The sequence below is a fragment of the Meles meles genome, chromosome 20, assembly GCF_922984935.1.
Source record: "Meles meles chromosome 20, mMelMel3.1 paternal haplotype, whole genome shotgun sequence".
Taxonomy (NCBI): Eukaryota; Metazoa; Chordata; class Mammalia; order Carnivora; family Mustelidae; genus Meles; species Meles meles.
This window is the reverse complement of record NC_060085.1, coordinates 47,218,851-47,237,303: the sequence shown is the minus strand read 5'-3', so window position 1 is coordinate 47,237,303 and position 18,453 is coordinate 47,218,851. Positions and strand designations below refer to the sequence as shown.

At 39.3% G+C, this 18,453-nt stretch overlaps 1 pseudogene; it reads left to right on the top strand.

The window, feature by feature from the left end:
• Positions 1 to 4,747: 4,747 nt before the first annotated feature.
• On the top strand, positions 4,748 to 5,825 carry LOC123932227 (annotated as a pseudogene).
• Positions 5,826 to 18,453: the final 12,628 nt, after the last annotated feature.

Genomic DNA, 18,453 nt, shown 5'->3' with positions numbered 1-18,453 from the left:
CTGCCTTGAAATTGAAGATTTAAGTTGAGTTTTCGGTAATAGTTTCTCATTAAATAAAGCACCAGGTAAAGGCCATTTGCCTTTTGAATATTTAGCACTGCTCTCCATAATGGGCTTAAATCATTATGTATTTGTTATATCTATTACCCACAAGTAAACAAATGCCTGGGATTATATATAAGGTGATTCCACTTAAAAAATGCATTCTTGGGGCACCTGCGTGGCTCAATGGGTTAAGCCTCTGCCTTCGGCTCAGGTCATGATCTCAGGGTTCTGGTATTGAGCCCCGCATCAGGCTCTCTGCTCAGCACAGAGCCTGCTTCTCTCTCTCTCTGCCTGCCTCTCTGCCTACTTGTGATCTCTCTGTCAAATCGATAAATAAAATCTTAAAAAAAATGAATTCTTTTCCCTCTAACTTATTCCACTTAGAGGTAGGCGTATTTCCTTCTTGATAAATTGCAACTCTAGATTTCTCAGGACAGTGTCTTTTTCAAGAATATTGGTTTTTAGGCATAGCTCTTGCCTTATTGACCAACATTATAAGAGCTTCATCAGTTTGTGATTAAGTTTCTTGGGAACTTTGAAAAGTTGAATTTATTGGCCTCCTGTCAGTGCTTGGCTTAAGTACAGGAATTGGTTTTGGCCTAGATAAAGACTTCTGGCTACTGATACTTGTATGAGACTTGTAACACCACTCTCCAGATTCCAGGTCATTAGAGACAGTTTTTTGACAGATATATTTCAGATTCTCCTCCTTTATATGTATCTTAATGACTTGATACTATTCTTAGATGAGCCAAATCCATGCTTCCCTTCTATAGAGAACAGACCCTTGCCTAAATGCTAATGATACAGTTTTATTTCCTCAAATTAATGGTAACATCTATAGACAGTGGTCCTCAGATCTAATTACTTTACTTTAAATTAGTTATTTCAAAACCCAACCCATCAGTTTTGGCAGAGATCCTCTAGCATTTAATTGGTCAAAATTTAATAGCCCTGTGTAGAAGTCCAGCTTGTTTGCTTACTACTAACTTATCTTGAAGGGTTCATCAGTAATTAACACTGTTTGTAATTTAATATCATTATGGGCCCTATTTGACATTATTAATATCTCCTTATGTGATTTTCAGGTTGTAGTTATTATAGGCACATTTTGTGGCAGAGAATAATTCTGATAATGGTGATAAAAAAGCTAAAATTGATTAAACATTTGTTGTGCAAGGCAATGTGCCAAGCAGTTATATGCCTTTTTTTTTTTAATTCTCAATACAACCTCATAAAGTAGTAGAACTTTGCAGCCTCTTATTATAAATTGTAGTGAAATCTGGATTGTTACATGAGGGAAATCTAATTCTTATCTGCAAATATTACCTTGGTCCATCTCCATGTGGCAGTCAGTGGCCTTTTCTCCAGGCTCATGCTTGATGGGTAGGCTTCTTGACTTTATTTTTATTTTATTTTTTTTTTCTTCAAATTTTAATTTAAATTCTAGTTAGCACAGTGCAGTGTTGGTTTCAGCAGTAGAGTTCAGTGATTCATCACATGCACTACCTAGTGCTCATCATAACAAGTGCTCTCCTTAATCCCCATCACCCTTCTAGCCCCTCCCTTTCCTCTTTCAACCCTCAGTTTGTTCTCTTAGAGTCTCTTGTGGTTTGTCTCTCTCTCTCCCCCCCCCCCATATGTTTATCTGTTTTGTTTCTTAAATTCCACGTATGAGTGAAAGCATATGGTGTTTGTCTTTCTGTTACTGACTTCTTTCACTTAGCATCATCCACATCATTGCGAATGGCAAGATTTCATTCTTTTTGATGGCTGAGTAATATTCCATTGTATATATCTATTACATCTTCTTTATCTATTCATCAGTCGATGGGCATTTGGGCTTTTTCTATAGTTTAGCTATTGGGGATAGGCTTCTTGACTTTAACAACAAATTATTAAACCTACTCTTTTCTTTGATGCACATTGAACACATGATTCTCTCTTTAACTAGTAACTTAGAATTAAATGGACTTGAACTCTTACCATCCCAGTCCTTGCCCAAAGTTTGGCTGTGAGGAGTAATGTGCATGAAAGAGCACCCGAAGGGCATGTGGCCCTTGACCTCTCTGCTGTTCAATATATGACACCCACTAGTTTCATGTGGCTATTTTAAATGTAAATAAATTAAAAATAAAATAAAATTTAAAATTTCAGTTCCTTAGTCAAAATGCCCATGTTTTAAGTGCTCAATAGCCACATGTGGCTAGTGACTTTTGTAGTAGACAGTATTAGATATAGAACATTATGATCCTTTTTGCAGTTTAATTGTACAGTGCTGTGATAGACTGTTAATTTCACATCTGGACTGCATCTTTTTTTTTTTTAAGACTTTATTTATTTACTTGAGAGAGATATAGTGAGAGAGAGCATGAGAGGAGAAGGTCAGAGGGAGAAGCAGACTCCCTGTGGAGCTGGGAGCCTGACGCAGGCCTCGATTCTGGGACTCTGGGATCATGATCTGGTCCGAAGGCAGTTGCTTAACCATCTGAGCCACCAGGTGCCCTAGACTGGATATTAAAAAAAAAAATAATTAGTTTCACTGAATTGTACTTTGATGTGTTGACAGTGACCTGTACTAGTAATGTGTGTGGAGTGTTCTTATGTGTCAGATATTGTCTTCAATACCTTTTATGCACTGACTCACTTAATTCCTACAATTCCATGAAGTAGGCTTTATTTTTATTTCCACTCTACAGGTAAAGAAATAGAGGCTCATAGACTTGCCTGTGGTCACCCAGATGGTAAACAGTGCAGTTGGGTTATGGGCCCTCTTAAGTGTGGCTTTAAGCCTGTGTTCTTAAGGACCATACCATGCTGAGTCTGAAATCCTTTTAAAGAGGGCTTGGAATTCATTCTCAGGATATGAGTAGTAATTCTCATCACTTTATATTTTTTCTTTATTTTTCCTGGATATAGCTGTATATTTATTTCATTTCTCTTATTACAATGCTGTGATGTAATTCTGATGCCAGCTGCATGGAGTTAGCACAGACTCCACAAGTCAAAGCCACAATTTCCAGAAAACTACCCTCACTTCTGATACCAGCAACAGTTTCAGGTGTCCCCAGACCACCCAGACTTCTGACCAACTGGTTACAGATTTGGGGATTTCTATGGTCTCATAATTTGCTAGAATGACTTACAAAATTCAGGAGTGTACTATATTTATGATTATAGTTTTATTATAAAGCCTATCAATCAGGACCAGACAAATGATGAGACAATTAGGGTGAGGTCTGAGATGGAAGCAGGAGGCATCACTGTTCACATTGATGTGTTCACCAACAAGGAAACTTACCTGAGATATGGTGTTCAGAGTTTTTATTAGAGTTTCTTGACATAAGCATGATTAATTGAATCATTGGCCATGTGTTTGAACTTAATCTTTAGTCCTCCTCTCCTCCCTTGAGTTTGGACTGGTTCAAAGACTCAACTCTCTAATCCCATGGTTGGTCTTTCCAGTGACTAACCCCCATCCTTAGTGGAGAAAGGGGAACCATCCTTAGTTATCTTAATAGTGTAAATCAGGTATGACAAAAGGGATGCATAAATAACAAAGTCACTCCCATCATTCAGGAAATTTCAAGGATTTTGAGATTATCTTCTGGGAACCAGGATCCAAGATGAGACAAATTCTTTATTATACAACAGTATGTATTTCTTTAGGCTGTCTTAAATCCTTTTTGGAATAAGTGGAGGATTTATTTATGTTTGTGTGTATATATGTTAAATAAAAATATAAACATTTTATGTATAGATGTATAAATATGTATTTTTAATATAGGTACAAGAGGACTACTAACCGTAGTTTTATAGATTTCCAGACATAAAAATCACCTTAGAAATAACTTAGTTCTACACTCTTGCTTTACTGATGGAGATACAAGCCCAGAGAAATGAAATGGCTTGACTAGTTGCTTTAGTGGCAGAGTTGAGACTGGAACTCGGAGTTTTTAATCTTATATTTAAACTCTCCTTGTCTTCTCAATCTCAGACTCCTCCTCTAACATGTCTCTACCACTGCATACTTTTCTCACTACCTTACTGCACCTTAGAAACCTCAGGCTGACTTTAGGAGATATCTTTGGAGCAATGGATAAAGCTTGTTTAAATCTTTTTTTTTTTTTTTTTTTTTTTTTTTGTATCTTCCGCCTTTGCACATGTGCTGTTCCTTCTGACTCAGATGTCATTTTCACCTATTGGACATTTCTTCATTGTTTTTAAATATACAAGCTAAACTTCACATCCTCTGTGAAACCTTCCCTGCCCTCTCCTCTCACAGATTTTGTCTCTTGTTTCTCTGTTTTCAGATTATTTATAATATGCCCTTATCTTAGTGGCACTTATCGTAATTATATTTTAACTCTTTTCCATATGTCAAACCTTAACAGAATTTTTGATTTCACCCTTGTTGCCACCAAACCTTTTCCTCTCTTTTTCTTCCCCGTCCCGATATAGCAGCTTCAGTGACTCAGCTGCTCCATCCAAAAATCGAGAAGTCACCTTGATTTCCCTCTTGTTCTCATCTTGCTCATCTAATTAACAGCAAGCCCTTTGGTTCTATAGCCTAAATATATCCCAAGGCTTTCTTTCCCACCTCCAAACTGGTCTGTCTGCTTTTACTCTTGCTTTCTTTCAATCCATTCTCCATACAGGGGCCACAGTTCTTTCAAAATGTAAAGGATTTTGAGATCTCTGCTCCTCCCCTTTTGAAAGACAGCTATATCTTCTGGTGCAGTGCCAGCCACCTCCCCAAAACACAATGGTGAAGGTCAGAGTATATAGATTTGACCATACTGGGCGCCTGGTCATCAGGGCTACTTTTAACTCTGGCAAGTGGACATTGTCGCCATCGACAACCCTTTCATTGACCTCAACTACATGGTCTATATGTTCCAGTATGATTCCACCCAGGGAAAATTCCATGGCATAGTCAGGGCTGAGAATGGGAAACCTGTCATTAGTGGGAAGCCCATCTCTATCCTCCAGGAGCAAGATCCTGCGAACATCAAATGGGGTGACACTTGTGCTGAGTATGTTGTAGAGTCCACTGGGGTCTTCACCATGATGGAGAAGGCTGGGGCTCACTTGAACCACTGGTGGGGCCAAGGAGGTCATCATCTTTGCCTCTTCTGCTGATGCCCGCATGTTTGTGTTGGGCGTGAACCATAAGAAGTATGACAACTCCCTCAAGATTGTCAGCAATGCCTCCTGCACCACCAACTACTTGGTCCTTTTGGCCAAGGTCGTCCATGACAACTTCGGTCCTGTGGAGGAACTTGGGACCACAATCCATGCCATCACTGCCACCTAGTAGACCGTGGACAGCCCCTCTGGGAAGTTGTGGTGTGATGTGATGCCAAGGGGCTGTGCAGAACATCATCCCTGCTTCTACTGGTGCTGCCAAGGCTGTAAGCAAGGTCATCCCTGAGCTGAATGGGAAACTTAATGGCATGGCCTTCTGTGTCCCCACCCCCAATGTGTCCGTCGTGAAACTGACCAGCTGCCTCGAGAAAGCTGCCAAATACGATGACATCAAGAAGGTGGTGAAGCAGGCATTGGAGGACTCCATCAAGGGCATCCTAGACTACACCAAAGACCAGGTTGTCTCCCGCAACTCTAACAATGACACCCCCTCTTCCACTTTTAATGCTGGGGCTGGCATTGCTCTTATGGACCACTTTGTCAAGCTCATTTCCTGGTACGACAATGAATTTGGCTACAGCAAAGGGAGTCCTTGCCCCACCTCATCCCCCAACACACTGAGAATCTCCTGACCTCCCCAGTTTCCGTTTCAGATCTACTGAATAAGGGGAAGGGTTTGGGGAGCCCTTCCTTGTCATATCATCCGTAAAGTATACTGAACCTAGCCAGGAAAAAAAAAAAAAAGAGTAAAACAAATCATGTCAATTCTAGCTGAAAATCCTCCATTAACTTTTCCTTTCAGTGAAATAAAATCCAAACTTATTGTGCCAGGCAAGGACCTACATGAGTCAATTAATTAATTATTTAAGAGGCTTATTTAAAAAATTTTTTTTATTAACATATAATGTATTATTTGCCCCAGGGGTACAGGTCTATGAATCATCAGGCTTACACACTTCATAGCACTCACCATAGCACATACCCTCCTCCTCAATGTCTATAACTCAACCACCCTATCCCTACATGCCCATAGGCATTATTTTTTTATAGGAGTTTCAGGTTTATATAAAATTGAGGAGATGGTTCAGAGAGGCCCTTTTACCGCCTTCTCCTCCTACCACCCAGTTTCCCCTACTATTAATATTTTGCATTAGTATAATACATTTGTTATAGTTCAACCAATATTGATACATTAACTAAAGTCCTTAGATTATATTAGGGTTCAATTTTTGCCTTATATAGCAATATGGTTTTTGATGTATATGTGATGTCACATATCCACCAGTATAGTATCATACAGATGGTTTTATTGCTCTAAATATCCTTTTTTTTTTTTTAGGGAGTTTTATTGTTTTGTTTATTTTTTCTCCATTCTGACTCCCTAGTTTATTTACATTCAGACAAATTATTGATAGATATGCATTTAGTGCTATTTTTTTTTTACTTCTAATTTATTTTTTTCAGCGTAACAGTATTCATTGTTTTTGCACAACACCCAGTGCTCCATGCAATACGTGCCCTCCCTATTACCCACCACCTGGTTCCCCCAACTTCCCACCCCCGCCCCTTAGAAACCCTCAGGTTGTTTTTCAGAATCCATAGTCTCTTATGGTTCGCCTCTCCTCCCAACTTTTTTTTTTTTTAATAAACATATAATGTATTTTTATCCCCAGGGGTACAGGTCTATGAATCACCAGGTTTACACACTTCACAGCACTCAATATAGCACATACCCTCCCCAATGTCCATAACCCCCTCCCCCTCTCCCAACCCCACCTCCCCCCAGCAACCCCCAGTTTGTTTTGTGAGATTAAGAGTCATTTATGGTTTGTCTCCCTCCCAATCCCATCTTGTTTCATTTATTCTTCTCCTATCCCCCTAACCCTCCATGTTGCATCTCCATGTCCTCATATCAGGGAGATCATATGATAGTTGTCTTTCTCCGATTGACTTATTTCACTAAGCATGATACCCTCTAGTTCCATCCACATCATCGCAAATGGCAAGATTTCATTTCTTTTGATGGCTGCATAGTATTCCATTGTGTATATATACCACCTCTTCTTTATCCATTCATCTGTTGATGGACATCTAGGTTCTTTCCATAGTTTGGCTATTGTAGACATTGCTGCTATAAACATTCGTGTACACGTGCCCCTTCGGATCACCGCGTTTGTATCGTTAGCGGAAATACCCAGTAGTGCAATTGCTGGGTCATAGGGTAGTTCTATTTTCAACTTTTTGAGGAACCTCCATGCTGTTTTCCAGAGTGGTTGCACCAGCTTGCATTCCCATCAACAGTGTAGGAGGGTTCCCCTTTCTCCACATCCTCGCCAGCATCTGTCATTTCCTGACTTGTTAATTTTAGCCATTCTGACTGGTGTGAGGTGATATCTCATTGTGGTTTTGATTTGTATTTCCCTGATGCCGAGTGACGTGGAGCACTTTTTCATGTGTCTGTTGGCCATCTGGATGTCTTCTTTGCAGAAATGTCTGTTCATGTCCTCTGCCCATTTCTTGATTGGATTGTTTGTTCTTTGGGTGTTGAGTTTGCTAAGTTCCTTATAGATTTTGGATACTAGCCCTTTATCTGATATGTCATTTGCAAATATCTTCTCCCATTCTGTCAGTTGTCTTTTGGTTTGTTAACTGTTTCCTTTGCTGTGCAAAAGCTTTTGATCTTGATGAAATCCCAATAGTTCATTTTTGCCCTTGCTTCCCTTGCCTTTGCCGATGTTCCTAGGAAGATGTTGCTGCGGCTGAGGTCGAAGAGGTTGCTGCCTGCATTCTCCTCAAGGATTTTGATGGATTCCTTTCTCACATTGAGGTCCTTCATCCATTTTGAGTCTATTTTCGTGTGTGGTGTAAGGAAGTGGTCCAATTTCATTTTTCTGCATGTGGCTGTCCAATTTTCCCAGCACCATTTATGGAAGAGGCTGTCTTTTTTCCATTGGACATTCTTTCCTGCTTTGTCGAAGATGAGTTGACCATAGAGTTGAGGGTCGATTTCTGGACTCTCTATTCTGTTCCACTGATCTATGTGTCTGTTTTTGTGCCAGTACCATGCTGTCTTGATGATGACAGCTTTGTAATAGAGCTTGAAGTCCGGAATTGTGATGCCACCAACTTTGGCTTTGTTCTTCAATATTCCTTTGGCTATTCGAGGTATTTTCTGGTTCCATATAAATTTTAGGATTATTTGTTCCATTTCTTTGAAAAAAAAATGGATGGGATTTTGATAGGGATTGCATTAAATGTGTAGATTGCTTTAGGTAGCATAGACATTTTCACAATATTTATTCTTCCAATCCAGGAGCATGGAACATTTTTCCATTTCTTTGTGTCTTCCTCAATTTCTTTCATGAGTACTTTATAGTTTTCTGCATATAGATTCTTAGCCTCTTTGGTTAGGTTTATTCCTAGGTATCTTATAGTTTTGGGTGCAATTGTAAATGGGATTGACTCCTTAATTTCTCTTTCTTCTGTCTTGTTGTTGGTGTACAGAAATGCAACTGATTTCTGTGCATTGATTTTATATCCTGACACTTTACTGAATTCCTGTACAAGTTCTAGCAGTTTTGGAGTAGAGTCTTTTGGGTTTTCCACATATAGTATCATATCATCTGCGAAGAGTGATAGTTTGAATTCTTCTTTGCCAATTTGGATGCCTTTAATTTCTTTTTGTTGTCTGATTGCTGAGGCTAGGACTTCTAGTACTATGTTGAATAGCAGTGGTGATAATGGACATCCTGCCGTGTTCCTGACCTTAGCAGAAAAGCTTTCAGTTTTTCTCCATTGAGAATGATATTTGCAGTGGGTTTTTCATAGATGGCTTTGATAATATTGAGGTATGTGCCCTCTATCCCTACACTTTGAAGAGTTTTGATCAGGAAGGGATGCTGTACTTTATCAAATGCTTTTTCAGCATCTATTGAGAGTATCATATGGTTCTTGTTCTTTCTTTTATTAATGTGTTCTATCACATTGATTGATTTGCGGATGTTGAACCAACCCTGCAGCCCTGGAATAAATCCCACTTGATCGTGGTGAATAATCCTTTTAATGTACTGTTGAATCCTATTGGCTGGTATTTTGGTGAGAATTTTTGCATCTGTGTTCATCAAGGATATTGGTCTGTAGTTCTCTTTTTTGGTGGGATCCTTGTCTGGTTTTGGGATCAAGGTGATGCTGGCCTCATAAAATGAGTTTGGAAGTTTTCCTTCCATTTCTATTTTTTGGAACAGTTTCAGGAGAATAGGAATTAGTTCTTCTTTATTTTATTTTATTTATTTTTTTTTAAAGATTTTATTTATTTATTTGACAGAGAGAGATCACAAGTAGATAGAGAGGCAGGCAGAGAGAGAGAGAGGGAAGCAGGCTCCCTGCTGAGCAGAGAGCCCGATGCGGGACTCGATCCCAGGACCCTGAGATTATTACCTGAGCTGAAGGCAGCGGCTTAACCCACTGAGCCACCCAGACGCCCGGAATTAGTTCTTTTTTAAATGTTCGGTAGAATTCCCCTGGGAAGCCGTCAGGCCCTGGGCTTTTGTTTGTTTGGAGATTTTTGATGACTGTTTCAATCTCCTTACTGGTTATGGGCCTGTTCAGGTTTTCTATTTCTTCCTGGTTCAGTTGTGGTAGTTTATATGTCTCTAGGAATTCATCCATTTCTTCCAGATTGCTAAATTTGTTGGTGTAGAGTTGCTTATAGTATGTTCTTATAATTGTCTGTATTTCCTTGGTGTTAGTTGTGATCTCTCCTCTTTCATTCATGATTTTATTGATTTGGGTCCTTTCTCTTTTCTTTTTGATGAGTCTGGCCAGGGGTTTATCAATCTTATTGATTCTTTCAAAAAACCAGCTCCTAGTTTCATTGATTTTTTTCTATTGGTTTTTTTTTTTTTGGTTTCTATTTCATTGATTTCTGCTCTGATCTTTATGATTTCTCTTCTCCTGCTGGGTTTAGGGTTTCTTTCTTGTTCTTTCTCCAGCTCCTTCAGGTGTAGGGTTAGGTTGTGTACTTGAGACCTTTCTTGTTTCTTGAGAAAGGCTTGTACCGCTATATATTTTCCTCTCAGGACTGCCTTTGCCGTGTCCCACAGATTTTGAACCGTTGTGTTTTCATTATCATTTGTTTCCATGAATTTTTTCAATTCTTCTTTAATTTCCTGGTTGACCCATTCATTCTTTGGAAGGATGCTGTTTAGTCTCCATGTATTTGGGTTCTTTCCGGCTTTCCTCTTGTGATTGAGTTCTAGCTTCAGAGCATTGTGGTCTGAAAATATGCAGGGAATAATCCTAATCTTTTGATACCGGTTGAGACCTGATTTGTGACCCAGGATGTGATCTATTCTGGAGAAGGTTCCATGTGCACTAGAGAAGAATGTGTATTCTGTTGCTTTGGGATGAAATGTTCTGAATATATCTGTGATGTCCATCTGGTCCAGTGTGTCATTTGAGGCCTTTATTTCCTTGTTGATCTTTTGCTTGGATGATCTGTCCATTTCAGTGAGGGGAGTGTTAAAGTCCCCTACTATTATTGTATTATTATTGATGTGTTTCTTTGATTTTGTTATTAATTGGTTTGTATAGTTGGCTGCTCCCACGTTAGGGGCATAGATATTTAAAATTGTTAGATCTTCTTGTTGGACAGACCCTTTGAGTATGATATAGTGTCCTTCCTCATCTCTTATTATTGTCTTTGGCTTAAAATCTAATTGATCTGATATAAGGATTGCCACCCCAGCTTTCTTCTGATGCCCATTAGCATGGTAAATTGTTTTCCACCCCCTCACTTTAAATCTGGAGGTGTCTTCGGGTCTAAAATGAGGTTCTTGAAGGCAACATACTGATGGGTTTTGTTTTTTTATCCATTCTGATACCCTGTGTCTTTTGATTGGGGCATTTAGCCCATTAACATTCAGGGTAACTATTGAGAGATATGAATTTAGTGCCATTATTGTAAGGTGACTGTTACTGTATATTGTCTCTGTACCTTTCTGATTTACTACTTTTAGGCTCTCTCTTTGCTTAGAGGACCCCTTTCAATATTTTCTGTAGAGCTGGTTTGGTGTTTGCAAAATCTTTCAGTTTTTGTTTGTCCTGGAAGCTTTTTATCTCTCCTTCTATTTTCAATGATAGCCTAGCTGGATAGAGTATTCTTGGCTGCATGTTTTTCTTGTTTCATGCTCTGAATATATCATGCCAGCTCTTTCTGTCCTGCCAGGTCTCTGTGGATAAGTCTGCCGCCAATCTAATATTTTTACCATTGTATGTTACAGACTTCTTTTCCCGGGCTGCTTTCAGGATTTTCTCTTTGTCACTAAGACTTGTAAATTTTACTATTAGGTGACGGGTGTGGACCTATTCTTGTTGACTTTGAGGGGGGTTCTCTGCACCTTCTGGATTTTGATGCTTGTTCCCTTTGCCATATTAGGGAAATTCTCTCCAATAATTCTCTCCAATAGACCTTCTGCTCCCCTCTCTCTTTCTTCTTCTTCTGGAATCCTAATTATTCTAATGTTGTTTCATCTTATGGTGTCACTTGTCTCTCAAATTCTCCCCTCGTGGTCCAGTAGCTGTTTGTCCCTCTTTTGCTCGGCTTCTTTATTCTCTGTCATTTGGTCTTCTATATCACTAATTCTTTCTTCTGCCTCATTTATCCTAGCAGTGAGAGCCTCCATTTTTGATTGCACCTCATTAATAGCTTTTTTGATTTCTACTTGGTTAGATTTTAGTTCTTTAATTTCTCCAGAAAGGGCTTTTATATCTCCAGAGCGGGTTTCTCTGATATCTTCCATGCCTTTTTTGAGCCCGGCTAGAATGTTCAGAATCGTCATTCTGAACTCTTGATCTGACATATTACCAATGTCTGTGTTTATTAGGTCCCTAGCCTTCGGTACTGCCTCTTGTTCTTTTGTTTGTGGTGATTTTTTCCGCCATGTCATTTTGTCCAGATAAGAGGATATGAAGGATTAAATAAAATACTAAAAGGGTGGCAAAGACCCCAGAAAAATGCAGTGTAACCAAATCAGAAGAGAACACAAATTGTGGGGGGGAGAAAGGAGATAAAAAGAGGTTCAGAAAAAGAAAAGAAAAAAGTTTAAAAAATAAAACAAATAAAGAAAAATTATAAAAAAGAAAGAAAAAATATATATATTTAGATAAACTAGTCAAAAACTGTTAAAAAAGAAAAGGGTAAAAGTTTTAAAAAATTTAGCAGAAGAAAAAAAAAGAAAGAAAAAAATTGAAAAAAGAAAAAAAAATTGAATTAACCGCAAGTCTAAAGAATCATGGGGAGAAAGCCATGAGTTACGTGCTTTGCTTTCTCTTCCTCTGGAATTCTGCTGCTGTCTTAGGAATTAAACCTGCTTTCCTTGATAGATGAACTTCGTCCTGGCTGGATATTTTGTTGATCTTCTGGGGGAGGGGCCTGTTGGATTGACTCTCAAGTGTCTTTGCCCGAGGTGGAATTGCACCGCCCTTACCGGGGGCGGACTAAGTAATCTGCTGGGGTTTGCTTTTGGGAGCTTCTGTTCCCTGAACGCTTTCCGTAGAGTTCCGGAGGACGGGAATGAAAATGGCGTCCTCCCAGTCTCCGGCCCGGAGGAGCCGAGAGCCTGGGGCCCCACTCCTCAGTGTACCCCCAGAGGACAGCACCCAATCACTCCCGTATCTCCAGCCTCTAGCCGCGCTCCGAGCTTACCCAGCCTGTGACCAGTTCAAGGTAACCCCGAGCTGAGATTTCAGTCCTCGGCTCTGTCTCTGTAGCCAGCTTCTCTACGTTCTAATACGTGCAAGCTCTGCGACACTCTGACACCCCCATCCTTCTGTGACCCTGCGGGACCTGGGTCACGCTGACCCCGTGTGGGCTTCACCCCGGTTTAGCCTCTGGAGCAATGTCCCTCAGTGGAACAGACTTTTAAAAGTCCTGATTTTGTGCTCCGTTGTTCCGCCGCTTGCCGGGAGCCGGCCCCTCCCCCACGGTCTATCTTCCCGTCGTTTTAGATTCACTTCTCCGCCAGTCCTAAAAAGTGGTTGATTTTCTGTTTCTAGAATTGCTGTTCTTCTTCTCTTGGATCTCCCGTTGGATTTGTAGGTGTTTGTAATGTTTAGATAAGCTATTGAGCTGATCTCCTGCTACCTGATGTAGTCTCAGCCTGCTACTTCTCCGCCATCTTGACTCCTCCCCTCCTGCTCTAAATATCCTTTTTATCCCTCGCTTTCTCATTTCCCTCCAAAACTCCTGGCAATAAGTAATATTTAAAATTATTTCTATACAAACCATAAGAGACTCTTAATCTCACAAAACAAACTGAGTGTTGCTGGCGAGGGGTATGGAGAGGGTGTTTGGGTTATGGACATTGGGGAGGGTATATGCTATGGTGAGTGCTGTGAAGTGTGTAAATCTGGTGATTCACAGACCTGTACCCCTGGGGCAGTTAATACATATATGTTAATAAAAATAATTAATAAATTAAAAAAAATAAAATTGTCTCTATAGTTTTGTCTTTTCCAGAGTATCCATAGTTGAAGTCATAGAATATATAGCCTTTGTGTTGTTTATTTTAAATTACTTGTCTCGCCTTACTAGAATGCACTCTCTAGGGTACCAGGAACATTATCTATTCTGTGTATTGCTCATTTTTCAGTACACCAGTGAGACTGAGCACACAGAAGACCCCCAACAGTTAGAATTTGGTGAGTGAATGAGTAACTACCTGTTGTCTGCAGCAGGCTCTGTGTGCTCTGAAGGCAGGCACTGTGTGTTATTTTCTGGTGTCCCCAGTGTTTAGCACAGAATGTTGCACAGGGAGGGAAGTCAGTAAAAGTTCATTGAGTAATATTGAATAAAATTTGACCTCCATCATTTATTATCGGTGTGACCTTGGGCAGGTCCCTTGCCAACCTTTTTGAACCTCATTTATAATGTTCATTTCTTAGGGTGATCATCAAGATTAAAGGAGGTCATATTGAACACTACATCAAAAGCTAGAGATGTACTATATATTGGCTAATTGAATTTAAATACAAAAATAAAGTAAAAGATAAGAATAAAGCTAAAAGAATCTGTAAAAAATTTTAAAGAAGTTCAGTGATACAGTACTGTATCATTGTATGGGATTGCTATTGCTGTCATTGGTCACTTTTCTGCTAAACATGCCAACAGGGCATTCCTCAGTAATGCCAAAGCTACTCCTTACGAGCCTTCATAGGCCTGGGATGCCTCATACGGTATATTCTCAGGAGGCTGAAAGGATGTTATAATAATTCTTTTGCTTCCGTATTGTTTATAGTAACGCAAGCCTGCTTGGTAACTTGGAGCTACCTACAGACACTTTGCTCTCGCCAACACATAGTTCTTATTTCCCCCGTGCCTCCCTAGTGTTTCCATTAGCCATGTAATGAAGTTTTCTCCAGCTAATGATTAGCGACCAACTGTTACTGTGTTAATGCCTGTGTTCAGTTCATTAAAAAAAAAAAACAACAACACCAAAACCCACACACAAAAACAACCCCAAACTCCTGATAGGGATTCTTGTTCATTTAAAAACTGTTTAAGGTTCAGAGGATGCTTTTTTTCCAATTTAAAAAGAAAAAGAGTGATCATTCAACTCAGGGACTTTAAGGTGGCACTAAGAATCTTTATAGATATCGATGGTTATTTGAAAAAGTTAAATTGGAGTGCAATTCACTGATGTTGTTAAGTGTAACAGCTACTGGGGCTATATTTAAACATTCATTTCAAAGTGTTTGGTGAGGAAAATTGATTTTGCAGATGCTCAGATGAAAGCAGTTACTTTATATTAGGCAAAAAAAAAAAAAAAAAAAAAAGGCAGTATGAGATTATCTCAGTTTGAGGAAAGTCTGATTTTAGACCAGCCAAAGAATAAGAGATACAGTGGGGGGCCAGGAAGTGTGGAAGGTGTTATCACTGATCCGGAGTATAGAGGATTAGGGAGACCGTGGGGAGATAGTGTTAAACCAGGTATGTTTGGATCATTTATTTTTAGTTTTCTTTCCCAGTTTAGTTCTTAGACATCCTGAGTCTTTAATCCAAGCCTCCTGCTCTCTTGTTTCACTGTGTGTATTTTAACCTTTTCCATCACTTGCCTCATCACAGCATATGTGTCCTCTCACCTATTCCATTAGCAATCTGTTAAACTGAGACCCTATTTAGTGAGTACTAAATGAACTAAGCATGAGCTTGTTTAGGTAATGTGTTTGCAAATTTGTCAGGATTCTCTGGGAATATCATTTCTGACCTCATGATGATGATAACCACTACTTTGGATTTGGGGCATTTTATTTTAAGATACTTATCTTTTCAAAATTTCCCTGAAATCACTTCCCATAGACATCCACCAGCTCTGCCCAAATAGACTAAGTTAGCCTTGAGCTGGACCAGTGGGCAGTTAAATGTGGATGATAATAAGAAAAGTGTAGCAATGTGCCGGTGTGGAGTGCTCAGGTTTCCCTCCTCCCAATTTCAGCCCTTCCAAATAAGCTTTCCTGTCTCTGTCCTGAGACCAGGGATGTAGATATAATAAGGATCTCAGCTTATTATATGTGGAGACTATTTCTCGTCAATTAATATTTTATTTTTTAAAAGATTTTATTTATTTATTTATTTATTTGACAGACAGAGATCACAGGTAGGCGGGGGGGGGGGGGAAGCAGGCACCCCGCTGAGCAGAGTGCCCGATACAATGCAATGCGGGGCTCAGTCCCAGGACCCTGGGATCATGACCTGAGCCGAAGGCAGCGGCTTAATCCACTGAGCCACCCAGGCGCCCCATAATATTTTAGATTTGATTGTATAAACAATTGGTTTATCCACTTCTCTCATTTTCTTATTTAACAGACTGATTTGACCAAATTGCTCGTGTGTCTTGAGTTCATAGAGGATCAGATCAAACCCACTGAATTTTTGCTTTTGCAGGTCAAAATGGTGAAATATTAGTAATTTTATACATCCAACATAATAAAAATAGCCAATAACAGCTAACATTTTTTACATGTAACATCTATTAATTGTAGTGTTTATTCAAACTAACATAAGCAAAGCACCTATGGCAGCCCCGGCTTAATAGGGTGGTTATCTTGTGCTTTATTCTAAGCACTGTGCATGGATGACTCCACTTAATCCTCACAAACACTTTTTGTGTTTTATACCTGAAGAAAATAAAGCTCAGGAAGGTTAAGCAAATTAGCCATGTTGAAATCTGCAGATCAGCTAGGATCTGATCCTGAGAAGTTTATCTTCCAGCCTCCTCTCTCACCCATTATGCACTTAGTCCCACCCACCATATACATCTTTCTCCTTGGAGACACATTCCTAAATAAATAAGAAAATCCTATTTAAATCAGCATAGTTGATAATTCTAGCTGTTCACATGTATGTACAGTTACCTATGCTTGTATAAACACTTTTTCTTCTCTTTCCTTAGTAACCTTTTATCATAAAGTTATGCCCTAACTTACTATTGAAACATTTATTATAATTAATCTATCAGTTTGTAATCATTATAATCATTATTGCAGTTATTAACTGTGGCATCTCCTTATTGTTGTTTTTGGTTCTAAATATTAACTTTCAACTGCTACATTTCTCACTATTATTAACTTTGGAGGGAACTTCAGTAGGCACTCCCCCAGTTTATAGAAGGGAAACATTTCTGTCTGCTAGACCCAAGGCTTAGAACATTTGAAGACTTTCAGCAGTCTTCAATTGAGCACAGAAGATATGGAAGCTTTTATGGCAGTTACTGGGCTGGAGTAGGGTAATGTATCTTGCAGTAAGTAATTCGCCAGCATCTTTAGTTGTTGTTAGGTTCAAAGAAACAATGAAAAGTAAAAGAAGCCTGTCATCACCTCCTGCAGCTGAAAATTATTATTCACTCATTATTGGTTATTTTGAGTGTGCATGTGAACATTGTGAACATATAAAAGTCTGTCTTTATATTAGGATGGGGTTATATTTGAGGTTCAGATGATCTCTTTGAAGCTTCAGTTGTGAATTGTTCAGTAAGCAAGGACTGTGCCTTCTGAAGTTTGCATACAACATGATTTCTCTAGGGAAACTCCTAAAAGGAACATGATATATACAACTCCTAACTCCTTGCTTCATGAGACTGACTGCTTCTTAGCTCTGACTGTCTCCTAACAAAATTTTACCAACAAAATTTCCTTGTATATGATACAAGATGACCATACCTTATTTTAAATCAGAAGAGTTTGCAGAGCATTTCTAATATTTTTTAAAAGCATATGGAAAAATGTCTAGTATATTTTAAACCAGAGAAGACAACTTTTTTGGCAAATACCTAGGAAGGTGGAATTGGATTTAATGAAGCTCTGAGTCTGAGATCACAGACCATTAAAGTTGAAGTGACCTTCAAAAATATTTTGAAACCATGTCTTTCCCTCAGTGTAAGAATCTGCTTTTTCCCCCTTTTTCTTTTAAGATTTTATTTATCAGAGAGAGAGAGGGAGAGAGAGGGAGAGTAGGAGAGCGAGAGGGAGAAGCAGATTCCCCACTGAGCAGAGAGCCCATTTTGGTTGCAGGGCTCTATCCCAAGACACTGAGATCTGCTGAAGGCAGATGCTTAACCAACTGAGCCATCAGGTGCCCCATCTTTTTTTTTTTTTTTTTAAGAATTTCTTTTTTTGCTTTTTAAAGATTTTATTGATTTATTGTTTGATTTGACACAGAGAGAGAGTGCGCCTGCTTGTGTGCATTGGGAGAACAAGCAGGGGGAGTGGCAGGCAGAGGGGGAGTGAGAAGCCGACTTCCTGCAAAGCAGGAAGCCCAATACAGGTCTCTGTTCCAGGACCCTGGGATCATGACTTGAGCTGAAGGCAGATGCTGAACTGACTGAGCCACCCTGGCTCCCCCTATCTTTTTTCTTTAGTGCCTTTTTTGATGGGGTATTTACTGCTTATAATATGGCCAATGACATTGTGGATCAAGTCCCTAACCCTTGTTTTAATTAATGAGAATCCTATTTCTTTTTAACATCTTCCCATTGGTCTTGGATATCCAGAGTTACATAGGCAAGCTTAAAGAGAGTAGGGAAATTGTACCGACACTGATCTTCAGTGTGTACACTGATCTTTCCTTGCATCTTTTTTTGTCTTTAACATGATGAGGACTTTAGGTGCAGATCCTGCCCAAGAACTAAGCCTGTAACTCTTTTCCCTCTAATTAGTTAACTCTCAAACTAAATTAGGTCTGAATCAGCAATCTGCAATAAATTC